Source organism: Taudactylus pleione, unplaced genomic scaffold (assembly GCF_031769625.1).
Source record: "Taudactylus pleione unplaced genomic scaffold, aTauple2 ptg000004l, whole genome shotgun sequence".
Lineage (NCBI taxonomy): Eukaryota > Metazoa > Chordata > Amphibia > Anura > Myobatrachidae > Taudactylus > Taudactylus pleione.
Genome location: NW_028284407.1, coordinates 5,344,843 through 5,363,334, shown reverse-complemented (window position 1 = coordinate 5,363,334; position 18,492 = coordinate 5,344,843). Strand labels below are relative to the sequence as shown.

Genomic DNA, 18,492 nt, shown 5'->3' with positions numbered 1-18,492 from the left:
TTATTGTGAGAGAAAATGCTGTACCGGGGGGCCCATGTTGTAATAATATGAGATATGGTAAGAACTTACCTTTGTTATCTCTATTTCTACGAAGTCCATAGGGTTCCACAGGATACCTTGGGGTATAGGTGATGGCGGCAGACATCCAGGCACCACAGAGTTAAAAACTTCTCCATCCTCCCAGGATGCGCTGGGGTCCCTCTCCTATACCCCGCCCCCGAGCCTCAGGCACTCAGTTTCGTCACAAGCCATAGGCCGGAGGAGGAGAAGGAAGAGAGAGAAGAAAGATCTGGACACACACAAGAATCACATTCTCACCAGAGGGAGACGGAAAAACCGGTGACCAGAATCACAGCCCATCTGCAGTACAGGTGCGACAGGGCGGGAGTCCTGTGGAACCCTATGGACTTCGTAGAAATAGAGATAACAAAGGTAAGTTCTTACCATATCTTATATTTTCTACTTCAGGGTCCATAGGGTATCCACAGGATACCTTGGGGATGTCCCAAAGCAGTATCTTTCAAGGGTGGGGACGCTCCTGTGCTGAGAGGAGAATCCGTCGCCCGAAGGAAGCATCCTGAGAGGCGTAGGTATCAAAAGTATAATACCGTACGAAAGTATGGACAGATGACCACGTGGCCGCCTTGCAAAGCTGAACAGCTGAGGCGCCACATCGAGCTGCCCACGAAGGACCCACAGACCTAGTGGAATGAGCCTTAACAGAAGATGGAACAGGAAGGCCCTCGTGAGCAAAAGCTTCAGAGATAGCCAGTCGAATCCATCCTGCCAATGTTTCTTTAGTGGCAGGCCAACCTCTTTTATGGAAGCCATAAAGGACAAACAAAGAGTCTGACTTCCAATAGAGAGAAGTGCGGTCCACATAGATTTTCAAGGCCCGCAGCACTTCCAAGGTGGCCTCACCAACCGAAAGGTCCAGTGAAGTAAACGATGGTACAATAATTTCCTCGTTGATATGGAAACTAGATACCACCTTTGGAAGAAACCCAGGACGAGTGCGCAGCACAGCCCTGTTTCTATGGAAAATTAGAAATGGAGGCCTACATGAGAGAGCTCCCAATTCCGAAACCCTTCTGGCCGAAGCAATAGCCAGAAGGAATACAGTCTTAATGGTTAGCCATTTCAAATCCACTGAGCCCAGTGGTTCAAATGGCGGTCCTTGAAGAGTCTTCAAGACCACAGCCAGATCCCATGGTGCCACAGGTGGAACAAAGGGAGGCTGAATAAGAAGCACCCTTTGCATAAAGGTGCGGACATCAGGAAGCATAGCAATCCTACGATGAAACCACACTGAAAGTGCAGACACCTGTACCTTCAGGGAAGCTAGGCGAAGACCCTGGTCTAAACCCGCCTGTAGGAAGGCCAGAACACTGGACAATCTGAACACCTGAGGAGCATAACCTCTAGTGCAACACCACTGGAAGAAAGCCCGCCACACATGGTAGACATTGGCAGATGAATGCTTCCGAGCTCTCAGCATGGTGATGACCACCGAACTGGAGAAACCTCTGGACCTCCAGAGGGCAGTCTCAATAGCCACACAGTCAAAGACAGCCGACTCAGGTCCGGATGAAGGCAAGGACCCTGAGATAGCAGGCCCTGACGTTGAGGCAACAACAGCGGAGTGTCCACTGAGAGACTCTGAAGATCAGTGTACCAGTGCCGCCTGGGCCACGCTGGAGCAATCAGCAGTAGCGTGCCGCCTTCTTGCTTGAATTTGCGTATCACTCGAGGAAGAAGGGAGAACGGAGGGAAGAGGTACGCATACTGGAAGGTCCACTTGACCGCCAGAGCGTCCATTAGACCAACCTTTGCGTCTCTTGTTCTTGACCCGAACATTGGCAGTTTGTTGTTGTGTCGTGAGGCCATGAGATCTATCTCTGGAAGGCCCCACTTGTTCACCAGTAGCTGACACACCTCCTGGTGAAGAGACCACTCTCCTGGATGCACGTCTTAACGGCTGAGAAAGTCTGCTTCCCAGTTGAGAACTCCTGGTATGAACACTGCTGATATTGCGGTGAGATGCTATTCCGCCCATACTAGAATGCGGGACACCTCTGTCAGAGCCGCCTGACTGCGAGTCCCTCCTTGGCGGTTTATGTATGCCACCGTGGTGGCGTTGTCCGACTGTACCTGCACAGGTTTACCCTGCAGGACCTGTCTTGCTTGCTGGAGAGCCTTGAATACTGCCTGCAGTTCCAATATGTTTATTGGAAGAGCAGCTTCTACCGATGTCCACCTTCCCTGAAAGAAGTGTGGACCCATCACCGCTCCCCAGCCTCGGAGACTAGCATCAGTCGTCAGAAGGGCCCAGTCTGAATTCCAAAAGGGGCGCCCCTTGTTCAGGTGAGCCGTCTGTAGCCACCAGGCCAGAGATAATCGCACCTCCGGGGAAAGCACCATAGTCTGTGTCTTTATCCTTTGGGGCGACCCATTCCATCCAGAAAGGATCAGCTTCTGCAGAGGTCTTGAGTGAAACTGGGCAAACTCCACCATGTCGAACATGGATACCATGGATCCCAGTAACCTCATTGCCGAGTGAATAGACACCCGGCGACTCTGCAGGCAAAGACGGACCTTTGCCTGTAACGCAGAGATCTTTTCTCCCGTCACCAAGATCCTCTGATGTTGGGAATCCAACAGAGCTCCTAGATGGAGCATCCTGGGTACCAGGGAGGACCAATTTATCAGCCAGCTGAGAGACTGCAATACAGAGACTGTTAGTTGCAGATGGCGCTGAAGTTTCTCTGAGGACTCCACCAGTAACAGGAGATCGTCCAGATAAGGTAACAGGCGGACTCCCTGCAACCGCAGGTGGGCTGCCATGACGGCCATAACTTTGGTGAACACCCGAGGTGCTGTAGCCAGACCGAAGGGCAGAGCCTGAAACTGGAAGTGGTCCTTGACCACTGCAAATCTGAGGAAGCACTGGTGTGCTAGGACAATAGGGATATGCAGGTAAGCATCCTGAATATCCAGCGACACCATGAAATCCCCAGGTTCCATTGCTAAAATAATGGAACGCAGGGTCTCCATCCTGAACCGAGGAACCCTCAGAAATTAGTTGAGGGATTTGAGGTTGAGTATTGGCCGGTAGGACCCATTGGGTTTCTCCACCAGAAAAAAATACCCCAATCCCTTCTGAGACAAAGCAACTGGCACTATAACTCCATTCTGGAGCATCGAGTGCATTACCTTCTTGAGTTCTCGGGCCTTGTCCTGATTGGACGGAAGGCCCATGGTGAAAAACCGGCTGGGAGGCCTCCTGCGGAAGGAGAGGGCGTACCCCTGAGAGACCACTTCTCTGACCCATGTGTCTGAAGTGGTCAGACACCAGCTTTGGGCGAATTTCAGAAGTCGGCCTCCCACTTTGAGGTCCCCCAAAGAGAGGCCCGTCCCGTCAGGCCGAAGGTTGGTCATCGGACTTGGGAATGGGACGTCTGGTACTCCAGGCCTGCTTCCTGGGCTTTGCAGGTTTCTTGGCGGCAGTCCTCCTAGGAAAGGACTGTACCCTGGGTCTGTTCTGCGTTCTGTAGGGCCGAAAGGACGAAGAACCCGCTCCTGATGGGACAGTAGTGGAAGACAGACACGCAGACTTAGCTGCTGCCGAAGTATCCACAATTTTGTCTAGATCAGGGCCAAACAGCACTTCTCCATTGAAAGGTAACCCCTCCAAACCCTTTTTGGAATCAGCATCCGCCTTCCAAGAACGCAGCCACAGGATACGACGAGCCGCCACTTCTGCCGAGGAGATCTTGGACACCATGAGGCCCATATCTAAAGCTGCCTCATTAATGAAGGTAGCTGAGTCCCTTAAATTACCCACCAACTCCACCTGTTCAGGTGACGAGTCTGGGCCCAGGGATGCCTCCAAGGTATCAGCCCAGTGCTCCATAGCTCTTGCCACCCATCACATAACCAAAGCCGGTCTGGACACGCCTCCTGCAAGGGAATAAATCATTTTCAAACATATTTCTACCCTGCGATCCGTTGGATCCTTTAAGGAGGACATAGAGGGCATAGGCAGCGTAGCACTCTTTACTAGACGTGTGACTCCACTTGTGGCGGGTTATCCCATTTTGCAAAATAATTATCTTCAAAAGGGTATGCCACCGCAAACCGTCTAGGGGTCTGGTAACGCTTACCCGGCGTTTTCCACGCCTCCTCTAAATGATCCACTAGCTGATCAGATAGGGGAAACACCGTAGCATCACTTTTAATATCCTTGAAAAAGGCATATTTTGATTTAGCTACAGGAGGAGCGTCATCCTCAATAACCAAGGCCGTGCGCACCGCACGTATGAGCCATCATCTGTCGTCACAGCATCCTGATCTTGATGAGGTTGCAGCTGACACTTCTGCGCCCGCACAGGCGACTCGCCCTGTAACACCTCTGACAGCTGTTGTACTGAGGTAGACAGTGAATTAGCCCATGCAGGTTCATGGATGACCTGAGGGGGCGACAACGGGAAACTCTGCAGGTACTATTAACTGTTTAGGAAACCCCTGCATAGGGGACGACACCATAGACTGCTGTAAGACCCCCATCTGGGGACACGCAGGGGTTGTCGTTAACTGGCCCACCAGGATAGTAAGTGCCGTAGCAAAACAAGCCCATGGTAGCTCCTGCACAGGTGTAGTGACAGAAGTCGGCCGTGCCAACCACAGGCACGCCTTACATAATCCATCAGAGTTACCATCACCCTCTGCCAATGGTACCTTGCATACAGTACACTTAGGCGGAATGGGGAAATCGTGCTCACTGTCAGACATACTGAGTGTGTGACCCGGAGCTGTATGTGACCACCGCACTACACAACAAGTTGTATAGTGAGGTATAAATCCCCCTTGCAACACCGCACCGCAAGGGCTTGTTAGCAGAGAAGAAGAAAGGGATAGGGAAAATAGCTGACAGTATGTGAAAGTAACAGACAGCAGCGCTAGCCCAAAGTCACATACAATGCAGAATATTGAAAACCCTGCAGTATCTGCGCTTCATCAACTAACCAGACCTCAGCCTGGTAGGAAACAGCGCTGCATACACTGACCTTGCACCGGAGGAGAGGTATGCAGGGGGACCCAGACCACGATGCCCGCGTTAACAGCTTCCAGGAGCGTTTGCCACATGTATTAAAATGGCCACCGAGGAGCAGAGGGAGGGCTGGTCCGGGGGCGGAACGCATGCAGATGCCTAACCACCTTGTGGAGAGGCCGTGTGCAGCGGGGGAGGCGCCGGCTGCTTAGCAGGGAAAGCGCGCTCCCCTGGCATGCATTTAACCCCTGGGACGCTGGACATTTACTGTTTCTGTCCAGTCCTCAGTCCCAGGGGGTAGTAGAAAGCGCAGGGATCAGTAACCTGGTTCCACACTGCAGGGAGCCCCCTGCCTGGGGACTAAGGACTGTGCTATTCGGCTGGGACCCACGGTAGGACCTTGCCACTTACCTGAACCCCCGTAAATCCGGCCACAGTCCGGGCAACCGGGGCTACCGCTAGCTGTGACCCCAGTCACCCACCAGCATTCCCGTTCTGGTACCAGCGGGGTGTAGGAGCGACGACATGGACGTCAGTACAGACTGTCCATGTTGTCTGCTCGTTAGATGTGCAGCCACAGCTGCATTGAAGAACTTCAGGTGCCTGAGGCTCGGGGGCGGGGTATAGGAGAGGGACCCCAGTGCATCCTGGGAGGATGGAGAAGTTTTTAACTCTGTGGTGCCTGGATGTCTGCCGCCATCGCCTATACCCCAAAGTATCCTGTGGATACCCTATGAAGTAGAAAAGAGAGTAGAGGCAAAAAAAAAAGAAAACCGATACTAGTTTATAAAAAAACACATACTGTACAGTACACTAAACATAAGGGGTACTGTACTTTACCTGAAGCCCATGGAAGATCATCTGATTTGATAAGGTTACCCATAATTCTTGAGAGTCCCTAGTTCATTTTTGTGCAGAGTTGATTGGGCATGTCCATAGAGCAGGGCCGTAACTAAGGTGGTGCGACCAGTGCCATGGCCCTTCCCCATGAGGCCATGTCCTATTTTGGGTGTGTTATGTCCCTAATTGAAATATACGGGGCGCCAATGCTCTTTCTGGCACAGGGCACGAAAAAGTCTGGTTACGCCTCTGGTCAACAGTGATGATGTCACCAGTCCGTGGATGAAATGTAAGTTATAGCATTTTGCTCCTGTGGGTGATATAACTATAAAATGTTGCTTATCGGCATGTTTAAAGTTCTATCACCCGCATGGGTCAAATGCTGTAAGCAGTGGCGTAGCTAAGGGGGGTCGAGCAGGGCGTGTGACCGACGCCCAGGACACCGGTACCGGCCCTCCCTAGTTAGGCAGTGTAGCACCGACCGCAGTGTGTACGGTTAGCGCTACACATTTACACAGGACCGGCGCTAGGCTTCTCTGCGCAGGTGCCCAGCGCAGGTCCTGTGCTGCACGGCCGAGCCCCTTCTCTGCCCCTGAGCGCTTACCCAATAGCGCCAGTTTCATACACACATCGCTGCCAGCGTGGCAGCGATGTGTGTGTTAACCAACAGCCAATGAGAGTCAGACAGACTCTCATAGGCTGCTGCTGCTGCACACACATCACCGCCGCACCAGAGTGTGCCAGCCCGGGAGGACTGGCGTGCGACGGCGGGAGCAGTGGCCAGAGCCGGAGCATGGATTAAGGCAAGTGTATTTTTTATTTTTTTACTTGTGTGTCTACACTACTGGGGGGGCTCTTTTGGGGGTGGGGCACTACTGGGGACTACAACTGGGGGGGCTACTACTGGGGGCACTGCTTCGGGAGGGGGAGCCTCTACTGGGGACTACTACTAGGGGGGGAACTACTACTGGGGGCACTATATAAGGGGCTTACTACTAGGGGCACAAGGGAAGCAACTACTGGGGGCACTATATAAGGGGCTTACTACTTACTACTGGATAGGTGAATCACTACTGAGGGCCTGCATATGGGGGACCTCTACTGGGGGCACTGCATGGGGGGCACTATATTAGGGGCATAATGGGCACTGCACTGGCGGGACCACTACTGGGGGCACTAAATAGGGAGGACCACTACAGGGGGCGCTGTATAAGGGGCACTGGATAGGGGGGATCACTGCTGGGGGCCTGCATAAGAGGGACCACTACTGGGGACACTGCATAGGGGGGACTACTACTGGGGGCACTATATAAAGGGCACTGCATAAGGGAGTACCACTACTGGGGGCACTGCATTGGGGGGACTGCGCCTGGGGGCACTATATAAGGGGAACCACTACTGGGGGCACTTCATAGAGGGGACCACTACATGGGGCACTGCATAAGGGAGACCACTACTGGGGGCACTGAATAAGGTGAACTAATGAGGGGCTGCATAAGGGGGACAACTACTAGGGGTACTGTGTAAGGGGAGCTAATGGTGGGCTGCATAAGGGGGACCACTACTGGGGGTACTGTATTAGGGGTACTACTATGGGCCTGCATAAGAGGGACCACAACTGGGGACTGCATACTGGGGGTACTGTATAAGGGGCACTACTGGGGTTAAGGTGCATATGGAAAGGAATGTTCAGAGTGACGATAAAGGGGTGTGTGTCATGTTGACACGCCCCATTTTTAAGTCACGCCCATTTTTTTGCCGCGCACGCCTAAGGCGCGCACACATAGGGTGGGGGGGGCTCCATTTTTACATTTGCCCTGGGCTTCAAATACCCTAGTTAGGCCACTGGACAGCCACTCCATCCAGGTAGGGTTCCAAGCAACGGCATAGGGGCCTATTTACCATTCTATATTTCCAGCTATAATGGGTGTTTTCGGGAGTTAACTACAAATATTAAAGTTTCCCTCTGGTGTATGAAGGAGGGACTGCAGCAGGTATCTCAGATACTTGCTGCAATTCCTCCATTACCGCTGGCAGCCGCATCCCCCATAGGTTTCTATTCGATGCTGCCAAATTTACCAACATCCGGAATGCGATTCATTCCAGATATTGGCCCCCGCAGCTATCACCTTCTGCAGATGTCATTAACCCCAGCGGCCGTGCATGTGCAGTAAGCAGGACTGTGCATGCACAATAGCCCTGGCAGAATGCTGGACACATCGCAGGGTGCCGTATAATACATCCCAGCGCTATGATCCAATTTTACATTGTGATCATAGGCGGTAATGTGCACAGATCGCATTGCAAATGCGACCATTAATAAATGGGCCCCAATGTGAGGATGATATAGTGACTGGTGAAATCATTACTGTCGACCACCCGTTCCCAACCTACTTTTCACATGGAACAGAACTACTGGGCAGCTTTATTCTTACACTGCATTTTACAGTTAAGTTGGGACACACTACTCGATATTGCTAACGATTTGGCCGATTCCGATGCAGCTTAGCGCCGGGGGGGGGGGGGTAGCAGTGGCGGCTGGTCGGGACACTTGTCACGGTATTTTTTTTGCGAAAACACGTTTATTAAGTTTATCAACCAAACACCCAATCAAAATAATACCCTTTCTGACCACGAAAATAAAGGGTTGCTGGAAATCTGGGTTGCGTAGAAAGAGAAGAAAAAGCATATTGTAGGCATTCAACACAGATTTATGTCGCAATATGTGCCAGACTCTGGGCCTGATTCAGACCCGCTCGCGAGCGCTATGCGCTCGCAAGCGGGTCGATGGTGGCCCAGTGCGCATGCACACGACAGAGCCGGCTCCGTCGTGCACATGCGCAAGACCCGGATAGCGACGGGCAATCCGTCGGTCCGGGTCTCGTACCAAAGGGGGCGTGCTGTCGATGTTGAGTGACAGCATGCCCCCTTTGGTGGGCGGGCCGGGGGCGTGGCTACCCAGACGGAGGCAAACGCCTACAGTCTGGGACCGGCCCCACTGACATCACAAGTGATGTCAGTGGGAGTGCTTTCGGCTCTGTTAGAGCCGAAAGCACTCTAGGGCTTGCGGCAACGAGACCCTACCACAAGGGTCTCGTCACAAGCCCGATGGTCGCGATGGTCTTGACCATCGTGACCATCTTCCTGGCCACTCGCTATAGCTGTGGGTGGTCTGAATCAGGGCCTCTATGTGTATTCCAGAGGAGAGGATTCTCCCTTAACTGCAAGGGAATTCCTGCATCATGGAGAAAGAACACAAGTTCCATTCATCCAAAAAATTAGCTTCCAATACCGTACTAGTGTAGACACTAAAACCCTGCAGCCAATCGCGAAGGTGGCGCAAGAGAGCAGCGTGATTATAATTCGTTAGAATGGGAAATTGATTCCCCCATGGGAATTTCATATATGTTTATTAATTATTAGAGTGCTCCATTAAAGCAAAACTATTAAAAACATAAGTTGTATTGAATTTAAGTGAATATTCTAGTTTCTTTCTAAACATAAGATGCACAGACACTAAATTACAATTAGGGACATTTATACTTTGATGCAGTAAAATCCCCATCGGCAGATAATGCGTGCAACCTTAAAGTTATTTAACCAAATTAAATAAAATAAAGAGACAGACCAAGTATATATGCGATCAAAAATATATGGTCAGCTTTATTTATGTTACAATCAGAGTATGGTGGCATAAGAAAGAACGGCCAGTAATCTGACGCCCCACACTTGACTTAGGCAAAGATGTAAAACACTCACTGAACGGGCCACTATCCCAATTCAAGTGTAATAGTGATATAAAACTTGCAAGGGCCGATATCCCTCTCTGGCAAGTGAGACGGTATCCTGCCCCATCCCAATGCACTATTTTAGCCCTCTCCGACGAGAGGTACCGTTGACCCCAGTAGGGTAAAATCAGCCTAACCAATGCATTGAAGGGGGCGCACCGCTCATACTGCAGCAAGGTGGACGCTTTATAGATACTGCCGTTCTTTCCCGCCACGCATGTTCCCAATGATGGAACGTGCCCGCCACCATACAACCTCTCTAAAACCTCCCCACACCGAACAAAAAACAGTCTATAAATGAAATTTGTCCCTGCTAGGCATCTTGTACCCCATTAAAGGGTGATGCTCCACAAGTCTACCCCCCCCCCCCCTAACCATGCACCTACATCACCAAAGGCTAGCACAATATCGGACACAAAATTATCACGACATCTGGCCAAAGCCAAGCAACCCACCCAAATCATGAACAAATAGTGTGCCGCAAGTAAAGCGACATCTGCCGGCACAAATCATTCCCTCCCAGGTGAATTACTAAGACCAAAGGAGAACCTAAGTCCTCTGCTGACATCCGTATACAGGGCACTAATGCCTCCCAACCCAAACTAGCAAAGCGGGATGACCTGCCCAAAATATAAACAAGTGTCCGATAAACAAAATGAGCTATAATCCTGTAAACCACCTGCAATACATGAAACAGACATGAGTATGGTGATTATGACATATTGCAGAAGGAGGTGATGGGGGGGAGGGAAAGGGGGGGAGGAGGACTTGACCCGAAGTAAAAACCTACAAAAAACCTGCTGGATCTTTTTATATTGGTTAGTAATGTCATTCTCATATTTTTGTTGTTTATTTGTTTACACAAAGTTATACTATAGCATTAGCCAAACGTTGTCCTAGGCAGGGCAAAAAATAGGGCAAAATCCCTCGAGAACCCCACCGGGAAGGTGGCAAGTTGGCCGGAGCACTCAAGTCCACAAACAAATATTACACATCATTAGTCCACATGAATATAGGCGTAGGACTTCCATCATCACGGAGCCTGTATCCCCTGCCGAGCTGTGACTGCCAGAAAGTCTCTCACTGCTGCCACAAAGTCTGATAGGCAATCAAAGGACTGAGGAGCCAAGGACCGACATGCGAAAACTCTCCATGGTGGCTTGAGAATTGAACAGGGAATTATCTGCGTTGATGACTCCATTCCTGGCAACAACAGAAGCGACAATATTGATCCCTGGGGTGGCGGTAGGAGGGGATCCGGCCACATCGATGTCTGAAACAAAATAAAAACAGGGGCAGTATCGAAATTCAGGGTCCTTTGCATTAGGCAATGAACCGTATGTGCAGGCGCAGCAGTATAAAGAGCAAACGAGACACAAGAAACAACAGCCTGAAATCATACCTAGCTGCTTAATTAGTGGACTCAGCACGCCGACATTTCGGATGCTGGGGGAGCAAACAATGCCAACCCTTGTTGTAAACAGAGCCCCCGACTGTTATGACAGCAGGGGCCTCAAAAACACCCCCACTGACACAAGCAACACTGCGATGGCTCCTGAATCCAGGAATGTAGTATTCCCCGATATATGCAACCCCGCATAAACACTGACCAAGCTTCTCCAAGCCATTAGGAGACCACCACCCACGGCCCGGGGAAACCCAAGCCAGGGGCGTGTCCCGTTATTACATAGGGCTGTGTATAAGATATGGTGTGCTTAGAAGAACGTTGTATGTGGGGGTGGCGGACTCGGGTCAAACCTGTTTCCCTATGTAAGATTTATATAAAAATATATGATTAGGTATATATGAATGGGGATCAGATGCAATGTAAGCTGTGTAGCTCACCTAAATCCTATGAACATGTATTTGTAAAATAAAAAGGGGGGGGGGTGCATGTATAAGATATGGTGTATTTTGAAGAGCGTTGGATGTGGGGGTGGACTTGGGTCGAACCTGTATCTGTATATAAAATAAATATATATGATTAGGTCCCATTTGGAATAGGGATGAAACTACCATGCAAAAATGTGTAGCTCGCCTAACTCCTACAAACCATATTTGGCATATAAAAACATTTTCAACACCAAAATGTAAAGTATAAAACAAAAATTCCCAAAGGCCAGATACTGAGTCTGAGGAGGAACTGGACCACTGAGGGGATAATTGAAATCATACCAGCAGTTATCGCATAAACTTTCCCTATGTATGACCTCACAATGTATTAGACAAAGCTCTCCAATTAAAACGGTATGGAAAAGCACCCACTCATGGGTAAGAAAAACCAACCGCAGGCGCCGGCTATAGGGAAAGGGCCAGAAAACCCTAAGTGAATAAAATGCAATCAACTACCAAAAGTATCAGGGAAAATTATACGGACAAAAGAAAAATAACCCCAGAACGAAGTGGTCCGTAGCATGCACGAGCACCGGGTACGGGTAAAGAGCATAAATTACTGTACAGGGATTAATACAATTCAACTACAGAAAGTATAAGGGTAAATCATATGGACAAAAGAAAAATTAAGTACCGACACATGGTATTCCTCTTCCTATGCATGCACGCTTATGACCAAAAGGGTGGTCAAAAAATTTTATAACAGGGAAAGCGAGTAAACAAGTGAAGAATAACAGAATAGGAGGAATAAAGCGCTGAGGAATATGTGTGCACTATATAAATAACTGGTAATAATAATAACTGGTAATAATGATAACATGTGCTGTAACGCATTTAACATGTATAAAAAATGCACTGCATTTATGTATGAAATAAGTGCTCTACCAATAGTATTGATTAATAAAACTGTTCTGTATGACTAGATGAATAAAACTGGTTTGTTGACAATGACCAGCCGCTGTGAATAGACCAAATAAAAAGATGTGCGGAGTTGGGCTGGTAAGCTTCTGAGGAAACGGCATATGGCCGATAAACGAGATACGCCACGGCCTTGTAGTCGTGGGTTACGTATGAAATGAGCCCTCACAATAACAAAAACAACAACCGAGCATAAGACCGCCGTCTCCTGACACAGAGCAGCGAGGGAACCTCCCAGCCCTGTACATTACATATTCCCACAGCCTAGCCCAGGAGCTGCGGCTGACATGAGCGCTGGAGAACTGCTTTTTGACTGCAACCAGATATGAATACAGCTGCCTCCATACAGTCATTTTTTAATACAGTAAACTGTTGGCTTACCGATACATAACTTACCACAATCGTAACCATATACCTAATGCCCGAAAGGACCAACTTAATAGCGCCCTTACCACTGTGCGTATCATTCAGCCTGTTATTTCTGAATATGCATGCACTGCTAATAGTTTTTGCTTTGTATAAAAGAAAAGGAGGAGGGAGAGGCGGCAAACATTTTTTAACTGCTGAGCCCGTGTGACGTATGCCGCAGGTGCAGCCGAGGTGCTAAATCTTACCCCCAAACTGCAAAGACCGTAGGGGTGTCAGAGCACCCCCACTGCCACCAGCTGTCCGGCAATAGACCCAGAATCCAGTGCGGCAGCACCAGCCTGACCAGCTGGAACTATATTACAATTGAAGGCAATGGGAAACCCATGGCAGCAAGCATGCCTTGCTGCGCTGTGAGGGGTACAGTGCTGTAATAGCTCACATACACATAGCTCACACAGAGATAGCGCAAGCAGAGATAGCCCATGCAGTAATAGCTCACCTAAAGATAGATCAAGCAGTTATAGCTCACACAGGGCTCTATTTACTACAATCCGCATATTGAATGCGGATTGTAGTGTGATATTACCGAGTGAATTCGCATTGCGAATTCAGGCAATATCACAGGGATTTACTATAAATCCCTTGCAGGGACAGAGCTTGCGATAAAGCTCTGTCCCTGCGGATCCCATCCGCACTCTAGTCGCGGTATTTTCGGAAAAAATACCGTGACTAAGAGCCCGCGCATGCGCCAACCGACCACCGCTACTACCCCCCACCGACGCTAAGCCCCGCCCCCCGCTGCTAAGCCCCGCCCCCCGCAATCGTGGACCCCCGCGAAAACACCCTTTTTCACTTTATTTTAGTAAAAATAATGTTAATTAATAGAGCCCAATGTGAGGAGCGAAGGGGGGGGCACTATGAAACCCAGATCTGCAGCATCATCCAGGGACAAAAAACGGGCGTGCCAGGGGTAAGGTATACTGTAGAGAGGAATGGATAGCATAAAGAAACAGCAAAGCAGGAAAGAATAGATCAGAATAAGAAGAATAAGAGATAAAGATGAAGGCAGGAAAGACATGTATGAGAAGAAAAAGGGGGATACATACCAAAAACAAACACCAGAGTCAGGGCTGAAACTAGGATATCTGTCACCCGGTGCAAGGCAGCAATTTTGCGCCCCCCTCCCTTCCCGTACCTGGATTTTGTCCTTGCTCCTGCATAAGGTTGTGCATTACTCAGACGTCCCTGGTTCCATGCTCGTTGCCATGGGGTTCCATGCTCGTTTCCAGGGGGTTTATGCTCGTTGCCAGGGGGGTTTGAAGGGAGAAGATGCAGCTCTCTGCATCCTCTCCCTGCAGCGCCAGCGTTCCCGGCACTTCCGGGAACGCTGTGTGCATTGCGCTCTGCTAACAGACACTAGAGGTCCAGTAGGACCTCTAGCATCTGTCTCTTCCTTGGCGGTGGCCGTTTTCAGCAGAGTCCATGCGGGCGGCTAGTTCGCATGGAATCTGCTGAAAACGGCCATCCAAAAATGGCCGCCGCCAAGGAAGAGACAGACGCTAGAGGTCCAGTAAGGACCTCTAGCATTAGTCTCCTCTTCGGCGGCGGCCATTTTCAGATGGCAGAGTCTGCATTTTCACCCCCCCGCAATTCCCTCCTGGTGCACGTGCACCTCTAGCCCCCCCCTAGTTGCGGCCCTGCCAGAGTATTACAACCCATACTTGTCTACCCTCCCGATTTGGTCGGGAGCCTCCCGAAAATCGGGTGCCGCTGACAACCTCCCGGGAACGCAGGCAAGTCTCCCGGCAGCTGCCGACCCCTCCTGCCCCCCACCGCAATGACAGGAAAATCCTCGGCAGCGGGGGGCCTGTGACGCGATTCACGTCGAATCGCGTCATTTTTGCCCCGCCCCCTGCTTCACGCTGCCTGTAATATCGGCAGCGTGTAGCGGGGGCGGGACCAAAATGACGCGATTGCGTGGCTCCGCCCCCGCTCCACCTGCAAACTCTTCTAGTCTGGCCGGCCCCGCCCCTGTTTGCTGGCCACGCCCCCCCAGTCAAGCCGATCTGGCTGCTCCCTCCCGGAAGGGGCAGCCAGATAGTCGGCAAGCATGTTACAACCTTGTGACTGTGCAGCTTGCAGATCAGATTCCAAAGAGGCAGTGTAACAGTGCTGACCTACCCACACTCCTATTAACCACACCCCTTACACAACACTCCACCAATCCTAACCTAATGTCAGTCTGACCATAAAAAACTAACACTCCCCTACCTAACTTTATTAACCCCACGCATCCCTGCCTAGGGGTTTTATGTGCCCTCTGATCTATCCGAACCTCGGTTATCTTTTGCTTCAGACATTTACATATAGATTCTGTTACAAAAGATTTTGATAATATAAAATTAATTTTAAATGCTTTTAGTATTATGTAGTAGCATATAAAACATATTATATGATGTAAGGCTATTCAACTTGTGTTTACCATTCCTTAAGCAGGGCCGTAACTAGGGTGGTGCAAACCTTGGCACAGGGCACTGCAGGGCAGGGGGCGCTGTTTGGGTCTGTCAATTTTCATGTTTATTCTCACTTGTAGCTTCCTCTTCTTTTATCCCTAGCATCTCATGGCCTCCACTATCTCTTCCGTGGCCCTTCCCCATGAGGACATGGCCCTTTTTCAGACACACTATCTTATGTCCCTATTTTAAAAATTGCCTTGTGCCAATGCTCTCTCTGGCACAGGGCACCAAAAATTCTAGTTACGCCTCTGCCATGGAGTCACCATGACCCCTGATCTGCCTGAGAGGCTGACTCTAAGTCACACGTAAGTCACAATGTGCACAGAGAGCCTGATTCAGACCCGGTCGCAAGCACTGAGCGCTCGCTACCGGGTCGATGGTGGCCCAGAGCACATGCGCACGACGGAGCCGACTCCATCGTGTGCATGCGCGAGACCCGGATAGCGACGGGCAAACCAAAGGGGGCGTGCTGTCGATGTTGAGTGACAGCATGCCGCCTTTGGTGGGCGGGGCGGGGGGGGTGGCTGCCCAGACGGAGGCATTCCCATGGGAACGCCTACCGTCTGGGGCCGGCCCCATTGACATCACAAGTGATGTCAGTGGGAGAGCTTTCGGCTCTGTTAGAGCCGAAAGCTCTCTGGGGCTTGCGGCAACGAGACCCTACCTACCTGACAGAGCGCTCGCTCTGAATCAGGGCCGGGCTATTTTTTTTTTTAGAACGGCATCCTGGCCGCTCGCATAGCTGTGGGTGACCACCCACAGCTATAGCGAGTGGCCAGGAAGATGGTTGCGATGGTCAAGACCATCGCGAGCATCGGGCTTGCGACGCGACCCTTGTGGTAGGGTCTCGTTGCCGCAAGCCCCAGAGAGATTTCGGTTCTACCAGAGCCAAAATCTCTCCCACTGACATCACCCGTGATGTCAGTGGGGCCGCCCCCAAACGGAGACGTTCACATGGGAACGCCTCCGTTTGGGCAGCCACTACCCCCGGCCCGCCCACCAAAGGGGGCATGCTGTCACTGAACATCGACAGCACGCCCCCTTTGGTACGAGACCCGGAGCGGCGGATTGCCCGTCGCTATCTGGGTCTCGCGCATGCGCACAACGGAGCAGGCTCCATCGCCCGCATGCGCTCTGGGCCACCGTCGACCCAGTTGCGAGCGCTCAGCACTTGCGCCCGGGTCTGAATCAGGCCCAGAGATTGCAGATTTCAGCATACTGCTCGTGCACCAAAGGAGGAAATCTGCTTCTGCACATGTGCCAAGTCGGCCATTCATCCATCTGTTCACCAGTGGACCGCACTTTTTTTTAAATAACTGTTTCCGTGTGAAAACTGGGTGGCAACCATACAATCGGACGAAACTCTTCTGTCTTGTGGCAGTGTCACGGATGTGTAATCCGACTATCTTGCTTGATCGTAGCGCATGGACAGAGATGGGACGTCTGTTTCAGTTAGATCTGTTGCACTTAGCCTGAATACTAATGACGATGACTGAGGACGTAAGAACAGTGGTGGGATAGGCTTCCATATGCAGATGCACAGATTTTTATTATACAGAGGCAGATTCACGCATAAACTAGTAAGTAGGCGGCCATGGCCGTATGGAAAAGCAGCCACAGATGCGCCTGACTCAGGCCCTAACTTTGTGAAATAAAATAAAGAATTACACACACACACACACAAGACTTTTATTAAAGTAAAAAGTGACCTACCTGGGATCCCACCATCTGTAAGAGTATTGTGATATTGTATTGTGATATTAGTGTGATATTGTATGTCTACTGGGTTTCCACCATTGGTAGACTGCTCACTGGAGCTCATAACATTGTACCACAAGGTCTGCATTGCCAGACAGCACATTGTTACTTACACTGCTATTGATTCCTACCTATCTATACACTCTAAATGTCGCTATTTAGCGTTATAAGTCGCACAAGAAATAATTGCTTTCCAGACTTTGATTGTGGTTCCAAAGTACAAAAAGATATTATTCACCAAAAAGCTGTGATCTAAATCGCTGTTATCTAAATACAATTAGCGCAAACAGATTATACAATCACTAGGCACAGTCGAATACATACGCATGCGCTCTGAATCCAGATTCCCAGCATCAACTATGAAACCTCTGTCAACAGCAAAGAAAAGATGACTGACTAGCAGATTCAGGGTGCTTGCATATAAATCATTGCAGAGATAGGCAATACAATAGAACAAGTTGGCATAATCCCATTGGTTCTTCTTCCTGGTTCTCCTGTTACGATGCAGTTCATAGGTCAGTTTGTATTGTAATAGTTCAGCCTCCAACAGCTTCTTTGTTTCCATTTTCCCGCCGAAGAACAAGTCTAAACTGGCTAATTACATTACGTGAACAGAGAACATTTCAATGCCTATCTCTCTATGATATATAATTCCCAGACGCATGTTGCGATTTCCTTGCCAATGGAACCGGAAATCTGCAAATAAACAGTGGTTAAGAATGGTACCAAACACGGTCTGTTTATCATGTACTAAACCTGAGATCATAAATACAGTCGCTTTATTACATAATTAATAATGAATATAACCTTGGATATTAACCTTAATGCTGGGGAACCTTTCTATGTAAGTGTGCAATGTGTAAGTATAAGGATATTAAGGAAAGACGCTAGTTAGCGTTGTGCGACTACATATTTGTGGAGTACACCGTGGTACGTGTTTTGTAGGGTTGTTCATATTATATGTTTTAGTAAATGTATGTATTTATATAATGAGGACTTTTAACATTGTTCTATTGCGTGGGAATCGCACAACGCTAAATAATAGCATCGCTGTATGTACTGATATTGTGGGATTCGCTAAAATTGTGTTTTGCGGCGATTCGCAAAATTGCGTCTTGTTGCCATTCGCAAAATGGCATTGTTCAGATTTTAATTTTAACAGATTCTGTCTCAGCCAATTATCCGGCTTCGACACTGCTCTGAGTGGACTATTACCACTGACTGAGGACCTCATTCAGAGTCTCTCGCTAGATGCGATCGCTCACCGCCAGCGTATGCAAATTTGTCAAAGTGACGCCACAGGAAATGATCGCTCACCAAGGCATAAGCACGCCCACCATGTCTTAGCGAGCGGCCAGCG

General features: G+C 49.8%; 1 protein-coding gene across 4 annotated transcripts in view; it reads left to right on the top strand.

The window, feature by feature from the left end:
- LOC148543364 (dynein axonemal heavy chain 11-like) overlaps positions 1–18,492 on the top strand; it is a 361,950-nt gene that overhangs the window by 238,253 nt on the left and 105,205 nt on the right. The gene's annotated exons all lie outside the window — the stretch shown is intronic.